This window comes from Mus musculus, chromosome 1, assembly GCF_000001635.26.
Source record: "Mus musculus strain C57BL/6J chromosome 1, GRCm38.p6 C57BL/6J".
In the NCBI taxonomy this organism is placed as follows: Eukaryota; Metazoa; Chordata; class Mammalia; order Rodentia; family Muridae; genus Mus; species Mus musculus.
Window position 1 is genome coordinate 156,908,638 of NC_000067.6, and position 20,741 is coordinate 156,929,378.

Consider the following 20,741-nt stretch of genomic DNA (forward strand, 5'->3'; position numbering starts at 1 on the left):
TATAAACTCTACCAAGTCTATTATACCCTTTCTCTACAAAGCTTGGGCTCTGTTGGACCTAGCGATGCAAGCCTGCAATCCCAGCAAGGCAGCAGTCTTGAGGCAAGATGATCTCAAACTCAAGGGCAGACTAGACAACTTATTAAAGGGAGAGGGGAGGCTGGGGATACAGCTCTGTAGTAGAATGTGTACATCTAAGGATCTAGGTTCAATTCCTAGTACAAACTCCCCTCCAACTCCCAAAGAAATCAAGAGCTCTGAAACAAGACTGCTTATAGTCTGCATATGAACACAACAAGTCAACTTTTCTTACTGTCTCCTTATGTATAAAATGTGCAACAATGAGTATCTACTTCCCAGAGCTGTGCTGAAGAAGACTGAGCTAAGATGCACTTACATATGGTAAATATGTTCCTGTAGCAATGCAGTGAGGGTGCAAACGTTTTCATTATCTACTTAATGAACATAAAGTTTAAATGTAATAGTCTTCTAAATAAAGGGGGAAAAAAAAGACAAAAACTGTTTAAATACACTGCTGGCAATCAGAGTATATCTGGTGAGTGTCATGAAAATCCTAACACAGAAAGAGTAAGACTATTCCTCAGACAGACCAAAACATGTTCCTGGGGTTTTAAAACTTCAAAATTATAACTGCTGACAGCAGCTTTCAAGCACATGTTAAATTTCTAAAATAAATACATTTGAATTAATAGGATTTAGGAACCATTTACAGAATCAGTATGGCAATAAAGAGCACGAAACTTCCTTCTAGCTCACACTATCTCACCATACAGGCCACTGCTAGGATGAGGCTGATACTTGCTTGCTATCTAAAGGAACAGCTTGTGCTGGGTACGATGAGCCACACCTGTTACCTGGACCCTAGGAGGCAAAGGTCAGAGATCACAAGCCCAAGAGCAGCCTAAGCTACACAGAAAGTTCTAGGTTAGCCTGGGCTACACAGTGAGACCCAATCTTAAACAAGTAAGTATTTTTAAACCCAGCTTTAAGCTGGGCGTGGTGGCGCACGCCTTTAATCCCAGCACTCGGTAGGCGGAGGCAGGTGGATTTCTGAGTTCGAGGCCAGCCTGGTCTACAAAGTGAGTTCCAGGACAGCCAGGGCTACACAGAAAAACCCTGTCTCGAAAAACCAAAAAAACAAAACAAACAAACAAAAAAAAAACCCAGCTTTATAATGCATTATGCATTAATACAATTCAATCTTGTTTCCTTTACCTGCTTTCAACTTTACTCCTGGTGTAGAAGGGGGTAGTGTTGAAACAGCACCTTGCTCTGCAAACCAGACTGGTCTAGAACTTACTAGAGCCTAAGGTGATCTAATATTTTCTGGCAATAGTACTCATTTTGTAATAAAATGTTTTCAAGTGATTTCCTACACTGTGACATAGAACAAGAATCCATAAATCTAGAGAGCCCCCTAGTGTTAAGAAAAAGATTTTTATTTAATTGTAAAAAAGATTATATCTTTACCCTACATGTTAGATATATAAATTTTATTACTATTTACTGAATAGAGGTAATACAGACTAAAAATAAGCATCAATACACTTGAATAAGGTTTTTTTTTTTTTGCTTGCTTTCAATCTGTGTGTGTGTGTGTGTTTTAAACTAACCATAGAACTTAGACTGATGCCGGGCGTGGTGGCGCATGCCTTTAATCCCAGCACTTGGGAGGCAGAGGCAGGCAGATGTCTGAGTTTGAGGCCAGGCTGGTCTACAGAGTGAGTTCCAGGACAGCCAGGGCTACACAGAGAAACCCTGTCTCGGGAAAAAAAAAAAAAAATTAGAACTTAGACTGGCCACAAATCCACAGTAACCCTGTTGCCTGTTTTTGTCTATTTTGTCAGACAAAATATTTCATGAGTTATATTAAAATCCATTATGTGGGAAACTGAAAAAAAATGCATCTCAAGACAAATTAAATGAAACAAATATATATTGTAGTTTATTTCATTTTCCTAGGAATATAAAGTGGCACTCTCATTCATGACTACAAATATCATAATAACTATTTTCTTAGTTAAGTTCGCTAATTCAACTTACTCTCTTTTCTACTTCTGAAGACATTTATTTGGCTGTCTTCTGGTTTCTTTCAAACAAGCAATATCAGCCCTTAGACAGAAAACCTTGAAATATGCAGCATTAGACTCTTGCTTTGGTCCATTAAACTGCACCCAATCAACCATTTAGCCTCCAAAATGACCATCTTTTCATGGGTTCTTCCAATACCAAACAAAGTATTTTTCTTTTTCCCTTTAATAAACAAACAAGGGATAAAAGCTGACAAAAAAAGTTCCCTGTTGATTGATCTGAGTGCATAGCTGCATATTTTTGCCTCTGATGTAACGAAACTTTATTTCCTTTAGCACCTGAGTCTATGTATGCACTCTTCTCTGTGTTGAAGTCTATACTGTAATGCTTCCACTAGGGAACACAGAGACTTGCTGCCAGCGTCACAGGTCATTGCTGAGTTTCCCAGATACCACTATGCTGTTACTTCTTGACTCATCAAGTCATGCTTCAGTTGCTCTGACTAGGGAAGCCTCTAGGCTTCAATCTAACAACAAGGTTTCAGTTTCTGTTGCCTCTCCATCTTCACTCCAGCTGCAGTTACACAGTTTATTCTAGTTTGAAGTTTATAGAGAAAACTTTCAGTTTGTACTGTTGGCTTTTATTCTTCAACACCAGTAACTGTCAGCCTCACTCTGCTGCATGTATTTAATAATAAATGTATACTATTCAGTAGCCAACTGAAATGTTGAGTATCTATGAATTGGACCACTTTGGGTACAGGACTACATGATTATCCATGCTATTTATAGATCACAAAAGTTCAATTTATTATGATAGAAATTTCAAAAGAATGGGTTCTGCTAAATATCTGGGTTACAAAAGGTTCCTTGCCTAACATCTCCCACAAAGTGGCATTTTCACACTGTTTATTTTATCTTCTTTTAGCTCCTTGATGTTAAAGAATAACATTTTTAAAAGAAAATTAAAGCATTATCCTTCCTCTTTGCATTCATACACATATAATATATTTCATCTAATCATCTACTTACTACATACCTGTTGAAAGAATGAGTGGATGCCTGAACAAAGCAACCATGCACAGGGCAGGATTATAAAGCCAGACAAGCGGTAAAAACATTGGAAATGGTATTTAAATATTACATACAAGCCCACAAAGCGACAGGTTAAGATTCGGTCATTTGACCATTTCTAGTAACATAGTTGACAAAATAATCTAAAAGCATGCTGTGCTTCATGAGAAACGTAGAAAGAGTCTGAATTTTAATTCCCAGCTGAAGAGAAAAGACAAGACCGCTAAAAAATAAAAACAGAACCAAGGCCTCACCCTCACCTTCTACACCCTCACCTTCTACACCCTCACCTTCTACACCCTCACCCTCACCTTCTACACCCTCACCTTCTACACCCTCACCTTCTACACCCTCACCTTCTACACCCTCACCTTCTACACCCTCACCTTCTACACCCTCACCTTCTACACCCTCACCTTCTACACCCTCACCCTCACCTTCTACACCCTCACCTTCTACACCCTCACCTTCCAGCCCCACCCCACCCATCTCATCTGAAGCAGAGCTAGGGAGGTCAGAGCCTGGCCCATCGGTGGCAAGATGCTGGGGAGGAAAATGTGTCTTGGCCAGGAAGATCTATAAACTTAACTGTGTTGGCCTGGGCTTAATGTGAGGTCAGAAGACAGAATCTATTCCAGGCATATACATTACCATCATGGCCCAAGACCCTCAACATAAGAAATCCACATTAAAATATGTTCACATGGCCAGGCATATCTGTGACTTTGAGGTCACCCTGGTCTACATAGAGAGCTCTAGGCCAGCAAGACTACATGGTAAGACACTGCCTTAAAAATAAAGTTCACAACAACTGTAGTTCTTCAACAGACAGTGGAAACAAATCTGAGCATGGACTCCATACTATATACCAGTCAAACAAAGCCTCACTGGCAGACCCGACACAGGAGCATCGGCAACTCTGTGAGCACACAACCTACTGTAAACCGCAGGGAGCAACAGTGACTGCTCACCTCTCACCAAAACTACCAGATAGACCCTACAGAGCAGAACGGACTAAAATCAGTGGCTTTCAACGAAGGAAGGCATAAAGAGAAATAGAGTTTAAAACAAAATTAATATTCACTACAGAAGCACCATAGCAAACTCTACTCAAGAGGGAATTCATGGTAAACAAACAGGAAAACAACACACAAAGCACTGTCCAGATGGAGACACCATGTAAGAAGTAAAAATCAGGGTAAACCCTACACGCCCTGAGAGCAGATCCAAAAGAGATGATGAAACAAGGCAAGTGCTCAAGACCCAGGCTGAAGTTTCCAGAACTCAGAAGATGGGAGGGACTCATACTCTGGGCCACCCTTAAGCAGGACAAACAAAAAGAACTGCATTCTTCGTGTACTACTTTAAACCAACAAGTAATTCTTTTAAAAGTGATTTAAAAGGCAAAATACTTCTAACAACAATAAAACCCTGAAGATTTCTCATCACCGGCAATCAGAAAGTAAGGGCTTCAAAGTACCCAGAGAAAACAGCCATCAACTTAGAAACCTAGCCCAGCTAAGGAGCTGGCTCAGCAGTTAGGAGCCCACGCTGCTCTTGCAGAGAGGACTGGTGCCCAGCACCCTCCATGAACAGCGCCCATACCTCCACCTACAGCTGCCACGGTCCATCATCTGCACTCACACACACATACCACTCCCCACTACACACACACATGCACACACAACTACAAACAAACATTTTTGAAGAGAGAGAACGGGGTTGGGGGTCACTGGCAAGAGCGCAGTGGTAGAGCTCTTGCCTTGAGTTTTGTTCTCAGCTGGGGCAGGGGTAGGGGTGGGGGACCACAAAAAAACATTTTCAAGGGATTGGTGCACCACAAAATACTTCAGAGAGTAAAAACACATGAAAAACTATTTCCTGTTTAAGTTTACACCAACTGGAAGAAAACTTCAGAGAAGAAATAATTATTTTAACCATGATTAAGACTACTAATATTTTTGGAGCTTTGCCAAAAGGTTTTAGACGTTCATAATTAACTCCTATTACTAGCCTTTTTGTGAACAATATTCTGCTTTTATAAGGAAAGGCTAAGCAACTGTTTTCATACAAAGTCTGGTCATACATTTTATACATTGGCTACAACAATATAATGTACAACAATGAGGCTAGCATTTATGGGGTACTTTCTACCAGGAGGCCATGCAATTTATCCTTAGTATACCCAATCAACCTCTGAGGGAGTCTATTTTTTTAATTATTTATTTTGTGAAAATATAAATGCACACCTCCCTTTCCTCTCCTTACCCCTCCACACCCTCCTTACTCTCCTCCAAACTGATGGCCTCTTTCTACATTATTTTTACTATATAGATATATGTATACTATACATAAATGCAACCTGTTCAGTCTGTTTAATATAACTTGCATGTATGTTTTCAGGGCTGACCATTTCGTATTAGATAACCAATCTGTCCTTATACCTACAGAGAGGTTTAGTCCTCATCTTGCATCAAGGAAACTTCTCTTTGTAACAAATGGAGACCATTACAGAATACGACAACCAATCAAAATGCAGAGGTTGTGCCCAGTCCCATTGGATACATCTACAACAGAACTCCAGCTCAAGGAACTTGTGGAAGAGGGGGCAGAAAGAGCCAGAGGATCAGGGAGTTGTTTGTGAGATTGTGTGTCCTAGGAAATGTCAGAAGCTACACTCCAAGTCTCACCAATACAAACATAGACATCCTGAGGTGCCGGGGAGAGGGGAACACAGGAGGCCTTGGCTCTACACAAACAATTGCTAAAGGCAACTAAGGAATGAGAGACAGAAACAGAGACACACACACACAGAGGGGGAGGGAGGGAGGGAGGGAGAGAGAGAGAGAGAGAGAGGGAGAGAGAGGGAGAGAAAGAGAGAGAGAGAGAAAGAAACTGGCTTCCCCAGGCAAGAATACAGCAAATGGTTATCCAAAACCATTTTAAAGAGGGCTAACAACTTGACCAAGTTTACAATGTTGAGATGGACAGCCTGAAGAGAAGGAGAAAAAAAGGACAGATGAAGGGGAACCTAAAAGTTTGTTCCTACTCTGATCAAACTTAAAATATGGCTAGGAATGAAAGGAGCAAGAAAAACAAAGAAACTACTGTATTGTGATTCAGTTTCAAGAATCAGGTGATTTCTATAAAAGTAGGACTCTAAGATGATAAAGAGAGACAAGCTGAAGAGTAAAAAGAAATCAAAACCATGATGAAATAGTAGAAACAATACAAACACACAGATTTAAAAGGCATTATTAAGAAAAGATGCGACACAGAAGCCTGGCCTGCCACACATGAAGACTCTCTGATGAGCTCTGGGCAGGCTCGAAGCAGCAGGACTGTACAGGTCTCAACAGTCAAGCAGAGACATGCAGGCTAGCAGAGACAGGAACTGGGAATCACCAACGGTTTCTGTAAGGAAATCATCCTAGGAAGCTGTTAGCTGTCTTTAAGACAAAACTGACATGCAAGTCCTTTCCCATCAATGTTCTTAAACCTCTTCTCTTCAGAGCCCTCCTTTACATGTTTTTTCTACAAACCACGCATGTTCACACTCCACCACGCATGTTCACACTCCACCACACATGTTCACACTCCACCACACATGTTCACACTCTAGCCTTTTGGCTTCAGCCTTCCTCATACATTATCACTCCACCTAACTCAGAATTCTTGGTCACACAGAAAACACAGTCTCTAGCAGATAACATAAAAAAAAGAAAAAAATGTAATCTACCTGAATCTATGAATAATTCACACTGCCCCCCTTGCTTAAGAGTCAAATAAAATGGTAAAAACAGTGTAAAAACAGGGAATACGGAGCTTCAGTTACAGGTCTAACCAAGTATGTTTTACTGGGCAAATTATTTTCTTAGGGAAAAAAGAGATGAGTTTACATATCTAATAAGAACACTACATCTTCGGTATGCTGTATACCTATGCAGTTCTAAACGGCTGCTTTAACGATGATCCATCCATACCTTCAGAGTGCTAACCTCTAATGTTGACAACTGACTTCTAAGTGCCAGCTGAACCTCCCTCAGCTCTAATGCTTGAGGACTAGAAATGGTTCAAATGTCAGAGTTCCTCAAATGTTGGAATATTTATGCAGATGACACCAGTTGAATAACTTTAAAAGTTTCCTACTTTGAAGTGTTTCAAATCTTCTAAGGATACTTAGTATCTATAAATTAACCATGTTATCAGCGTATTCTAATATGTAAAATGTATTCTCAGTTCAAGACTAAAAGGTCGCTCATCCTTGGCATGAAATGTAAAAAGTATAAGCTATACTTAAGTCTAAATCTGAGAGTAGCTAGAATTTCAAACAATGGTGATAGTTCTCATGGACATGAGCACACCCTGAAACTGTGAGAGAGCGAGGTCTGGGCAAACTCCCATTGCTTGAAGCCAAGCATAATGACAGGGTTAGCAAATTCACACACCACCCAAGAAGCAAAAGGGGGAAACGCTGGTAATGTTAAGTGAATCTACTACATGTTTAGAGTGTCATGTCAGAACAACTAAATAAACCACCTTCCAGGAAGCCTTACTCACTCACTAAATGACTGTTTGAGTTAAAACATCTATTTATACTTCATATTTGTTTCTAAATGCTTAAGGCATACATTTAAGAAGCCTGAGAAAGGAGGTTTTCAAAACTAAGTCAGCATATTAAACTAGAAGGGAGGGGATAAAGACAGCAAAAGTGCTTCTTCTACCCTGTAGCCCTCTAGGACCTGAGCTGAAGCACATGGTACTCAGGCAAAACCTTGGAACGCTGGTCCATCGCCAGCATGGGGGCACACTAGTCCAATCACCAGCATGGTGGCACAGTAATTCATTACCAGCATGGGGCACATGCCCATAAATACAACTCCCCGCCCCCATACTTGTAATTTAAAACACCAAAATATTCTTTTAAAGAGTATATAGACTGAGCAGTTTGCATTTGTGTATTTGTATAATTTATATGTAATATTATGTAAATATATATCAATTATTACTAGAAAAAGAAGCCATAAATATGAAAAGATTAAGAAGGGCTATATAGGAGGGAGGAAAAGGAAGGGGAAATAATACAATTATAATCTCAAAAAAATAAAAGAAATAAATTTTAAAAAAGAACTCTAGCCTCTACTATACCAAAACATGCACATAGGTTAACTATAAATAAATGTGCTCTAAACATTGTTTTACTATGTAGCTTTGCTGGGAGTTTATACATTCTGGTCAGACTCTGTACTCAAGACTGGCTCTTAGAAGTCCACTTAACTCACAATACTATGTACTTGAGGGTTTTTTTAAAGCATGCTTATATAATACTAGCAATCAAAGCATGAAAACAACCCAATTGAATCCTAAGTAGATTTACATGTCTAGCAAAGTGTGCTGCTGTGGGGTCATGAGGGAACACACTGGCATGGGAGGAAAGCTGATTACTATCAGCTCTCCTAGGTCTCCAGCTTGCTAACTGTGAATGTGCCTTGGGACTTCTCAGTCGCTCTGACTACAGGGCTAACTCCTTAATGTGTGCACATGTATGCATGTTGTGCATATATGTACAAAATGTATTAAAAGAGCTTTTCATTATCTATAAAAATCTATTAAGATATATACACAATTATTCTAAAGGGATATATATACACATATGTGTGTGTGTGTGTGTGTGTGTGTGTGTGTGTATCTATCTATCTTCTTGGTTGTTTCTGTGGAGAATCCTAGTATGCTATTCTTATAATTTCACTTCTAGTTTGAAACTATTTCCAAATATATAATATAAAAGGAAATTAAATTCTCCTGAACTACAAAACTCTTCACCTTGAAAAATTCAGTTATCTAAGCAAGCTACATGTCTAGTAGAAAGTACAGCTTTACCGATAGGTGGCGATATAGGTCACTTGTTCAGCAAAAGGAACATACAGCCGGAATGTACTCAAGAATGGCTTTTCTGGACTGAGTTACAGATAGACAAGTATTTTTGCCTGAAGCTAAAGGAAAGAATAACAGAGATGAATATTACTGAAAAGGTAGAGGTATTTTAAAGATCTCAACTGGGGTTATATTTCAAATCCCAGATCTTTCCATGTTTTGATGCCCCTTATACCTAGCATGCTTCTCAACCCTTCTCCTGCTCCCATGGAGAATCTTAGCTACGAAACCTTGCTGCAAACTGATGAAATGTGTTAAGATGAAAGGAAGGGAAAGAAAGAAAAGAGAAAAGCTTACCTGCGAACTCCATTTCTCAGATTTACGTGCGAGAGCACCAACCCAATGCTGAGCTCATGTGTGCTCATCTATAATGGGTTAACCAGAGATGGGTGGGTTCTAATTGTACATCTGCTTGCTTATCCTTGGCACTTTCTTCATAGCCAGACCATCTTTCTTATCCTTTCTCATATGCTCAACTGCTGTGAAAATGACAGAGTGGCAGGAGATAAATTGTCTGTTTCTCTGTCTCTGTCTCTGTCTGTCTGTCTCTGTCTGTCTGTCTCTCTCTCTTGATGGCAGTTCATTACAAGAACAAACAATACAGTTAGTAGTATAAACAAAGGCGAAGAGAGGCAAAAATCCTCTTTCTATTAGAACAATGAAAATAGTGTGAATGTAACAGAAAGCAAAATTCAAGAAAGAAATTTGAAGTATGAGGACTGAGTGTGGAGAAGCTGATATAAAGGGTGACTACCGTCTGTCACCCTGGACTTTATTGTGCCCCCAGTATGGATGAGTTCTTATAAATGCACTGCTGACAAGCTTGCAAATCTGACTTAGAAAGTTAAAATATACAGACAAAGAGACTAAGAACACTGTCAGTTGTTCCAACAAATGGATACCTTTATGATAACTTCAAGTATAATAAACCCTTGATACTATGAGGGATCTATCCCAAAACACCTTGAAAGATCCCCACCTTTGAAAATACTATAATGGCACACAAAACATTACGGTATAATTTTCTTTTTAGTCTTACAAACAGTTAATGATTCTAAGAAGTCTGAAATGACACATACTTCTAGATTAATAAATCATACTGGAATGTGCTTTGCTGGGTAATAGACTGGGTTCAAATCTCTGCTCAGCATAAATGATAAATTATTATGTGTTACACCCTCCTGGTCATTCACAGAACCAGGCTTGAAAACCACAAGCCTCAATACAAGAAAGCTAGAGATCTACTCCACTAGTATCTAACCAGCCAAATGAACATGACATTCTCTAGTGCTAAGCATCCCACAAACTAAGGGTGGGTGTTTGTGTCTTGGCAGTACTGGGAGTGAACCTGTATCATCGGGTATGCAAGGCCAGCACTCTACCACTGGGCTAAAGCTTTCCACCAATTTCAGATTATCAAATTGGGTGTGTTGGCACATGCCTATAATCCTAGTATGTAAGAAACAGGGTCGGGAGACAAGAGCTAGTCTTGGCTATATAATAAGCTCAAGTATGAAACCCTATCTCAAAAAAAAAGGAAGGAAAGGAGGAGGGGTAGAAGTGACTGGTTTGCAAAATATATGTGGCTTCTATGGATCCAGATTCAACCAGCTATAAAATATGAGGAAAAATTGCATTGGACATGCATATTTTTAATCATTTCCTAAACAATACACTGTCACTACTTTATATAGCATTTATATTGGGCTAAATATTGTAAATAACCTAGATGTTAGGAAGATCTGCACAGGCTATATGAAAATACTGTAACTTTTTTTCTTGATAGCCTTCCCATGATGCCAGGCTGACCTTGAATTTACAATCTTCTCATCTCTACTTTTTAACCTGAGATTATAGGTCTGCCTATACCATCATGCCCAGCTACTACACTATTTAAAATAGAGTACTTGAAGATCTGCATACTTTGGTAACTAATAATACTTGGGAAGGAACTGCTATGCTTATATAATTTATAGCGTGAGCATGCACGCTCGTGTGCACGCGCGCACACACACACACACACACACACACACACACCTTAATCAGTGGAGGGATTCCTCCTAGAGCTCAGCAGATGGTTCAGTGGGTAAAGGGCTTGTCACACAAGTATGAGGACCTAAGTCCTGATCTCTGACATCCTCACAAAAGCCCTCAGGCATGCTGCTAACACAAGCACTGGAAGGGCAGAGAGAAGCAGATTTCTGGAGTTCACCAGCCAGTCAATGAGTTCCAGGGCAGGGAGAGATCCTGTCTTTAAGAATTAGGGAAGAAAGTGAGGAAGATACCTACCTGGCCTCCACATACTACATAAGCACATGCATGCACTTGCACAAACACACAGACACAAGAGCGCTTGCGCGCGCGCGCACACACGCACGCACGCACACACACACACACACACACACACACACACACACACTCACACACACAGAAGTGTTTATCAGTTAGTCATTAGGAAAATGTAAATTAAGCCTCAATTTGATAGTACTACAAACACATTAGATGGCTGTGGTTTTTGAGATGAAGTTCTAAATTGTCTTTACCGGGCGCTGAGAACCGGCTCTCTGATGATGTCTTACTCCTGAACAACTTCCTGGTCTTGTTATGACCAAGAAAAGACAGTTTACTGCGTAAACAGTGAAGTGTTTTGGACACTGGAATACTGTCCTTTATTGGTTCTAACAGCCCTCTAAGGTAACTACTAACATACAAACAGCAGGGCCTAGGGGAAGAAACTCTCAACAAACAGTCTCTAGAAAGTTCCACTTCTCATCTTCACCTCCCACCAAAGGAAGACTTCTCTGTCACATTTCATTTGCTAGAACTCCTTCAGATTTGTCTGCCAAAGAGAAAATGTCAGGATATTCACAGAAAAGTCTTACATCTTAGATGAGTCTTAGCAAGTAGAATCCATGCAGAGACATGCAGAGTATAAATTTATGCGAAGGGGCCACCCCAGGGTTCCGTCTCAAACCTGGCACAGAAGGCTAAATGGGGTGCCTATTAGCATATCAAGGCAGACACTGGCTACCAGGTTCTCCTAGTCCCTAAATCCCTTCCTGTGACAGAGTCCTCCCAGCTGGCAAACCCGCCCCCTACCTTAAACTACTGCAGCCCAGAGGCTGGGCTGCCCTTCTCCCTTCCCCTTCCCTAGATAACCCAGCCATTCCGGCTGTCCAGGCCTTTACACCCTTTCCCCCTTTCGGCCGCTGAGTCTCCTGATTCTGCTCTCTCCACATGGCTCAGCTCAGGGTCTTGCACACTCTGGGACTCTCCCAGATATCTGCCTCCGTCTACAACAAATTTTCTCCTCCACCAGGCTTAGGACTCCTTTTTCGTTCTCCATCACCCACCAGGAAAAACTTTTTACAAAGCCTTAAGAATGGATAAAATGGCATGTACAACTCTTTGGAGAGAGAGAAAGGAGGATGCATATATGTACAAAAAGACACACTCGGCAGGCAGACTTAGTGGGCTGCTGCGAGGCTCCTGCTATGGAAGAATTACGTGCTCTTCTCCGAGAAAGCACATCCTAACTGAAACATCAGGAGAAAAGCCCCAGGCACCCACACAGTCCAGTATCTTTAAAAAGGGGGGGAGGGTGTACTGAATACATATTTTTTAAAGTCCTTATGTTCGTGGGTATACAGCTATAGTCAAGAATTGTATCCTGAGTGATGGGAATAACTAGAGGGAGAAAAGTAAGTCATAGCAATTTTATTTTGGAAAGTATTTAAGCAACGTACACGACTGATAAGTTAAAAGCAGAGAAAGCAGACAGCTCACTGCCTTACTCCAAGTGTGGACGGGAAAGCCTAACTCCAAGACTATTTCCAAAGGTAAATAGTGCCAGAATTTGCTGTCTGCATGTGGGCTGTGTGAGAAATGAAGAGGCTAAGGCTGTTTTATCATTCTGCTCCTTAAAGTTCATGCTATCAATAAGAATGAGCACAGTAAAAGAAACCATTTTTTTCCATTTGCAATTGTCCACCTCAGGGGAACCAGCCCCAAATACTCACCAGCAAAGAGGAAGTGCTGACGAGAGAACCGGAAGTGACAGGCCTAAGCCTGATGCAGTTTTGCACAGAAGCCTCAGTGGAACAGTCACCATGCATGGCCCTCTGTGCTCTCACGCCACAGGCCGCTGAGGAGTCTTTGAGCTCCACAACAGCACTGCACCTTTACAGAGACTCTGCCACTCCTAGTCTAGAGCAAGGTCTAGGGGCAAACAAGCTGTAATGTGACAGAAAAGAAGAGGACACGAAGCAAGAGCGGACACACTATTCCACACGCACGCCAAGCAACCCCAGCCTCCGGGAGCAGCTGCAGGCCAGTCGGCAGTAGCAGCAAGCTCTGTCTAAGGTCCCCATCAAACTGACTTCACAAACTCCTGGGAGTGACTATCCCACAAGCAGAGCCTGAGGGCTCAGGGCCTCAACCTCAACCATGTCATCCTTGGTCCCGAATCTTCCTCTCACCTCTACCTTGCTCTTTTAAATCGGTGAAAGACAATAAACAGTATACTGTGTATTTCAAACAGCTAGAGCAAAGGAGTTTGGGTATTTTTACCACAAAGAAATGAGAGATAGAACTAGATTTACACAGTGTGTATATTATTGAAATACCAGGATACCTCAACAAATAGGTAAAGGTTTCTGTTTTTAAAGATCAGTTAAAAATAAACTTTGTGGGGCTGGTGAGATGGCTCAGTGGGTAAGAGCACCCGACTGCTCTTCCGAAGGTCCAAAGTTCAAATCCCAGCAACCACATGGTGGCTCACAACCACCCATAATGAGATCTGATGCCCTCTACTGGTGTGTCTGAAGTCAGCTACAGTACTTACATATAATAAATAAATAAATAAATAAATAAATCTTTTTTAAAAATTAAAAAAAAAAAAACTTTGTAGCTCTTATATGAAAAAGAAAAAAACTACGAAGACCCAAGCATTACCATATAAAACAACTGAAGTATCTGATCTGGGAATGGAGGTCTTGGCCTATTATGAAATACCAGCAAAAACCTGACCAAAGAGGCCTTTTTGACTCATCAGTCTTAAATACAAATTTCATGCTTTAAACAGTCACTAATTATTTCAAAACCAAAATTACACCCCAGCCCATAGTTTAAAACGAAGCTGTACTGACAGGCCTCAGTTGGACAAGGCTGGGGAATTGCCTGCACGAGGGGTGACTTCTCACAAGATAGGAAACCACTCCAAGTCTCAGACGTACATCACACACACACACACACACACACACACACACACACACACACACACCCCTGAGACACAATCTCTGCAGAGGCTTTGCTCTGTGACTTGTTCTGCCAATGAACACCCTCAGCACAGGCATGGTAACAAGCGGAGTCAGATGGTCAGCTGACTTCCTCGGGGTTTCTCACCTCACCTCACAGCTCTAGCAGATGCAACTGGTTAATTCTTTGCTGAGGACTCTGTTTCCAATTGTAGGCTGCTCGGCAGTACATATTGCCTCTCTCCACTAGATGCCAATGATAACTATTAAAGCCAAATGTCCCCAGGGAGACAGAGGGTCCAACAGCAAACAGGGTTTACAAACAGGCAGGCTTCGAACTTCCGCTCCCCTCACCTCAGCCACCTGGTGCTGGAAGCACCCATAAGAATATGCACCTTCGAGCTGGAGAGATGGCTCAGTGGTTAAGAGAACTCACTGACTGCTCTTCCAGAGGTCCTGAGTTCAATTCCCAGAAACCACATGGTGGCTCACAACCATCTGTAATGGGATCTGATGCCCTCTTCCAGTGTGTCTGAAGACAGCTACAGTGTACTTATATATATTAAATAAACTAATTAATTAGAAAATAAAAAACACCTTCACAACAGGCTTCTTCTTCTAAGAACACAATTTCAAGTTTTTCCTACTTTGTATATACTTAAAATAATTATGTGAGAGGTATAATTTTATCCATCTTATACCATTTCACAGCCATAAAAGTAGCTTTACCATATCATTTCTTAAACTTTTTAAAAACAACTCACTCTATTGGCAGGAGTGATGCTGGCTCATCCTTTAATCCCAACACTCCTGAGGCTATGGCCTGAACAGTGAGTTCAAGGCCACGCTTGAGATCCAAGACTAGGTGGCTACAAAGGATCTTTTGTGTCTCAAAAAAAAACACATGAAGGAAGGAAGGAAAGAAGGAAGGCAGGAGGAAAGGAGGGGGAAGGGAGAGAAGAGGGGAGGGAGGGGGAAGGAAGAAAGATAGATTTTACATTTTTCTGGTTTTTGGTTTTTCAAGACAGGGTTTCTCTGTGTAGCCTTGGCTGTCCTGGAACTCACTCTGTAGACCAGGCTGGCCTCCAACTCAGAAATCCGCCTGCCTCTGCCTCCCAAGTGCTGGGATTAAAGTCATGCGCCACCACGCCTGGCGAGATTTTGAGATTTTACCTCTACCTCTACAATGAAAACAGTGAACATGCCCAGTCACCCCCAAATGTCTGGTTTCTTATACTTAGCCCAGTTAGACTTGCAGGGGTTCTCAACCTGGGGGGGTCAAACAACCCCTTTACATTGGAATTCATAACAGTAGCAAAATTACAGTTATAAAATAACAAAAATGTATGGTTGGGGGTCACCACAACATGAGGAACTGTATTAAAGGGTCGCAGCGTTAAGAAGGTTGAGAACCACTGCTCTAGACAGTCATCTGTAGGGCTCTCTCTGTTTTGTTCATGCTTTTGTACAGCCTTGTCCCATGCATAGTTCACAATTATCAGTTTATTCATTCATCTGCATACCTTTGAGCATGTGGAGCTATTATACGTAAGGCTGCTGTGAGCAGTCAGTATGAAGGCCCTGTATCACCATCAAATACCCACGAGTCAGATAACTGGAAAATCTTAGTAACTGACCTAAGGAGGCTGTACCATGGTAGTCCCAAACACAACACACAGGATCTTAATCTTCCCTCACATCCTTGCCATGAGGGGTGTTCCATGGTGATAGCATACTATGATTTTAATTTTCATTTTGCTAGTGAGTAACTATTTCAATGAACAGAAAGGCATCTATCTCTTTACACACACATTAAGCTTTTTGGTGATGTACCTATCAAGCTATTGGCACATTTTTTAAAAGTCGGGTTGTTGGTTGGTCCTAAGAGTTTCATCCTACACCTCCTTAGGTACTTATCTCTCTCATTCTGATTATGTCTTTTTCAATCATGTAACAAAATGCCACATATGTATTCTGATAAAACTAATAAAAACTAGTTTGCCACAGTGCCATTTACACACCATCTAGTTTTGTGCCTTAACTTCTCCAATAAAGCTAACAGTACTTCACCAAGTTACCATGAAAACCCAACGAGTTACTATAAATAAAACAGATCATCAGGACACGTGGCAGACACCCCAGTGCCACCCTGGGGGTAGTTGTACCAGAGAGACTAGGACAGGTTGGTGTCACTGCAATACACAAATGTGACAGATAGGTGGGGAAGACAAAAAAACAGCTGTGCAAGTAACAGAGACAGAACTAGAGACCTGATGGCAGTGACAGGTCAGAGGGCTGGTGGATGAGTGTCATTACCAAGTATACTTGTCCGGACAGTGTGCACCAGCCTGGAGCTTATGTCATAGACACAGCCCCCCAACCTGCCACCTGGCCACCGAATCCCCCTGGTTCTGGGCAACAATGGAACCAGGGATGAGGAAAGCTTCACTTTCTGGAGTGGTCCTCCTTGAAGGACCGCTACTGTTTGACACTCACTGATGACTTGGTGATGTTTTCAGGTTCTGCTGCTTCAGGGAGATCATGCTGATGTGAGTGGCAAGTTTACCCACTGAAGGCAATGCTGAGGCCTGTGGCCTGTGCAGCTGCTGAGTGGGTCAGTGGGTCTGACACAACCAGGGGCCACGCTGATGTCTCAGCCCAGGCAGACGTCTGCGGCCTGGCTGCTGCCTGAAGCCATATGAATGTTGATAGACATGTGAGAGCGGGCCCCGCCCTCCCAGACCACCACAAAGCTCTTCTCAGTTATTGCCTTCTGGAGTAGGCTGAGACAGACTTATTCTTCCTGGGGAGCTGGCCACTAGGAATTTGACCATCCTCCAGTGAGGACAACACTGCACAACACGAATGGACTTGCTTTTTCCTTTTCTAGGGAGGGGGAGCAAGAGTCACAGGGGAGAAGGGCAGACATGGGAAGACCATGAGGTGAGCACAATTGGGGTGCATGATGTGAGATTCCAAAATAATTACATAAAAACACATGTTATTTTATTGGACACTGTTTTTGTGCATAGCATTGTTATAAGGGCTTTGCATCTATCATTCTCAAATCACCTGTGAAGTAGAGTACTGTAAAGATGCTCACTTTACAGGTGTGAAATGAGAGGGAAGTTGAATAACCTGGGCCTAGACTGGTGAGTGGCTCATGCCTGTAATCCCACTGCTTGGAAAGCTGAGGCAGGAGGATTGCTTGAGTTTTACACAGTGAGTTCTAGGTCAGTCTCAGCTACAGTAACACCCTGTCACTCACAAACACAGTAAAACAAAACTTTACTGACTTAACATAGTTGTTAAAAGATAGAGCCAGAATTTAAAGCTAAAACTAATATTTAAGTTGACAATCTTTGAAGGGAGATGGTAGGAAATTGAAATGGTCTCAAAAACAGTAGTTGTACCAGCTAGTTTTATGGCAACTTGACGAGCCATTTAGAAAAGAGAGACTCTCAACTGACAAATGACTCCAAAAGATATGCCTTTAGGAAAGTTTGTAGTGCATTTCCTTAATTAGTGATTGACAGGAGAAAGACCAGACCATGGAGGGTGTTGTCATCCACAGGCAGGTGGTCCTAGGATGAATAAGAAAACAAGCTGAGTAAGCCAGAGGAGAAAGCCAGGGAGCAGCACCCCTCCATGGCCTCTCCATCATTTCCTGACTCCAGGTTCCTGCCCTGCTTGCACTCCACTCCTGACTTCCCTTAGTGAGGAACTGTTGCCAAGTGTAAACTGTAAAACCCTTTCTTTCCCAAGTTGCTGTTGGTCATAATGTTTTATCACAATAGAAAAGTAACCAGGACTCACTAAAGACTAGTAACATAAAACCAGATGCTTCATCACCTGTTCTGTACCTTTCAGAATGTAACCTGTGCTCGTCTAGGGGAACATGTCCAATTCTTTTCTGCTTATCAAACAGCTTCCTCATCACCTTTAAATTTCCTGTAATTCAGCTTCTGATTAGAATGACTTCCATTCCTTTAAACTAGTTTTTATAGGACTCTAATGTAATGCAGCCTTCCAGCTTCAGTTCACACAGCCTGAGAGCAAATTAACTCCATGTTTATTGTAACTAACTGTACTTTTCCTAACCAAATATCCCCACATTGTCACATAACTTTAGCCATTGTTAGTGGCCTTTAAGTCAAATGTCCATTGTGAACCATCTGCTGCAGTAGTTTTATACACCATAAAGCATTGCTATAGAGTTCTACAGTGTACTGTGAAAAAGGCAGATTTCCCTTCAAAGGGACATAGGCAGGCCCGAATGATAATCAGCATGTCTGAGACATTGAGTCAGATAAACCACTAATCTGGAGCTCAAACATCCTGCTGGTCTTTCTAATCTGTTTAGTTATAGTAACTACGCAGCTATAAATACACATTTGGTTGTTACTAAGGAGATCATGTAATTTACAGGAGCATCACGTATTTAAGACATGGGTCAGGGCTACAGCTACTGCTTTTTCAATTTTTAAAATGACCTTTTATTTCCTTATCATTCATTTGTACTTGTATTTGCAGGTGCACACACCAATGTGCATGTGAAAGTCAGAGGACAGCTGCAGAAGTAGGAATCAACTATCCTTCTATCATACAGGCCCCTGGGTAATCTGCACTTCTATGTTGTATTTGGAGAATAAATGAAGGAAAACCTATTGTCTGCTCTCAGTTCTCATTCTACTTACATGAAATGTCCATTCCCATAGCTTATATGTTGAGCCACATCAAACTTCAACATTATAGCAGAAGTTTTCAATACTACTGTGAATTTCCTGAGGTCTAAGCACACACAAAGGAAAGACTCTTTATCACATCTGGCCTGGTTGGGGATGTAGTCAAGGTGGTAAGAGTTCTTGCCTAACACGTGTAAGGCCCTGAGTTTGAATTCCAGAACCAAAAGGAGGAGGAGGAGGAGGACGAGGAGGAGGAGGAGGAGGAGGAGGAGGAGGAGGAGGAGGAGGAGGAGGAGGAGGAGAAGAAGGAAAAAGAAGAGGAGGCAGCTGCAGCTCGGAAGAAGAAGGAAAAGAGGAGGAGAAGAAAGGAGAAGAGGAGGAGGAGGAGAAGAAGAAAAACTTTGGCAGATGAGTTCTGGCCTCCACCTTTTGGCTTTTACTAGCAATAAAAATTTATAATTTTTTTCTGCTACATAACTACCTAAGACCAGTTAGTTAATAGAATCAGAAAAACTTAGCAGTGCTAAGTGCTATCACTGGTTCTTTTTTTTAAGCTTTTCTGTTAGAAAGGCTGTCTAATATATTCATAAGAGACATCTTTCTTTTCAACATATTCTAAGCAGTCTAAATTTCTCCTATCTTCAATCACAAACTTTCCTCACCCTTGAGAAGAAAATGGAGTGAGAAGCTCCGAGTCACTAGCTAACAGTGCGTGTTCCCCAGCTCTGCTTCACTCAAAACCTAACCTTACCTCTAATGAAACTGCTCTTCCCACCCCAACCCAAATAAGCCCTCAAGATGGCACGCCCAGGACTAACTCCTCCTGCCTTATCTTCAGTTCTTAGTATGCCCTCTCCTTAACTCCCCTCCTGGGTACGCCACCCATGAAATGCTAGTTCTCTCTAAGTTGACATGTAATTGTATTATGCAATTGTAATATCATTTACTGTGGTTTTACATATAAGGTTTAGTCTTTTACCAAGTTGTAAACAATAATGCCTGTGTAGCATTCTCAAGTACTATATACACAGTAAACAAAAAATATCACTGCCTAAAAGATGCTAACATTAGCTGCTTATCTGTAAACACCTCGGGATGTTTGTTTCAGTACCCTCACTCATATTCTGACCTAAGAGACAGGATACAATGTACGGAAATATCAAGCTGTAGGAGAAGTAGTTGTCACTGCTAAACAACAACTCTTGGTCACTTACAAACTAAGACTTCTGTTGAGCAAACCTGAAATCACCCACCTGTAAATCCTACACCGTCTATTGAGGTTTTGGCACATGCACATGAGTGCCACAGAATATACAAGGATATTCTAAACTAATCCCAGGCCAGGAAAGCTCTAATCAATTCTTATCTACTCCTCTATATCAGAACTGGGAGAGTAAAGCAAACTCCAGAGTGATCTCAGATACAAGAGTGACCGTGCTGTGGCTGCATCAAACCTCGGAAATTCAGAGGGCAGCAAGCACTCATGTCTGATACTCACACTGCCCATCTAATGAATCTAAAGAGTCAAGGGGGCTTACAGCAGAGACCACCTACCACTGACTTCAGCGGGGCTTGGTATTACTTACCAGTGCTGTAGTCTCAGCCAAATACACGGTGGGTCGTTTTGTCTGTCTCAGACATAATGGAAATCAGTCAAATTACAAGTCCATTAGTCCAGCAGTCCGACTACATGTACATTAGGAGAAACATAAGATTTCACAGTCTTGGAGTAAGAGAAGGAT

At 41.6% G+C, this 20,741-nt stretch overlaps 1 protein-coding gene across 23 annotated transcripts in view; it reads right to left on the bottom strand.

The window, feature by feature from the left end:
• Window positions 1-20,741, bottom strand: part of Ralgps2 (Ral GEF with PH domain and SH3 binding motif 2) — a 135,685-nt gene that overhangs the window by 104,472 nt on the left and 10,472 nt on the right. The window lies entirely within an intron of this gene.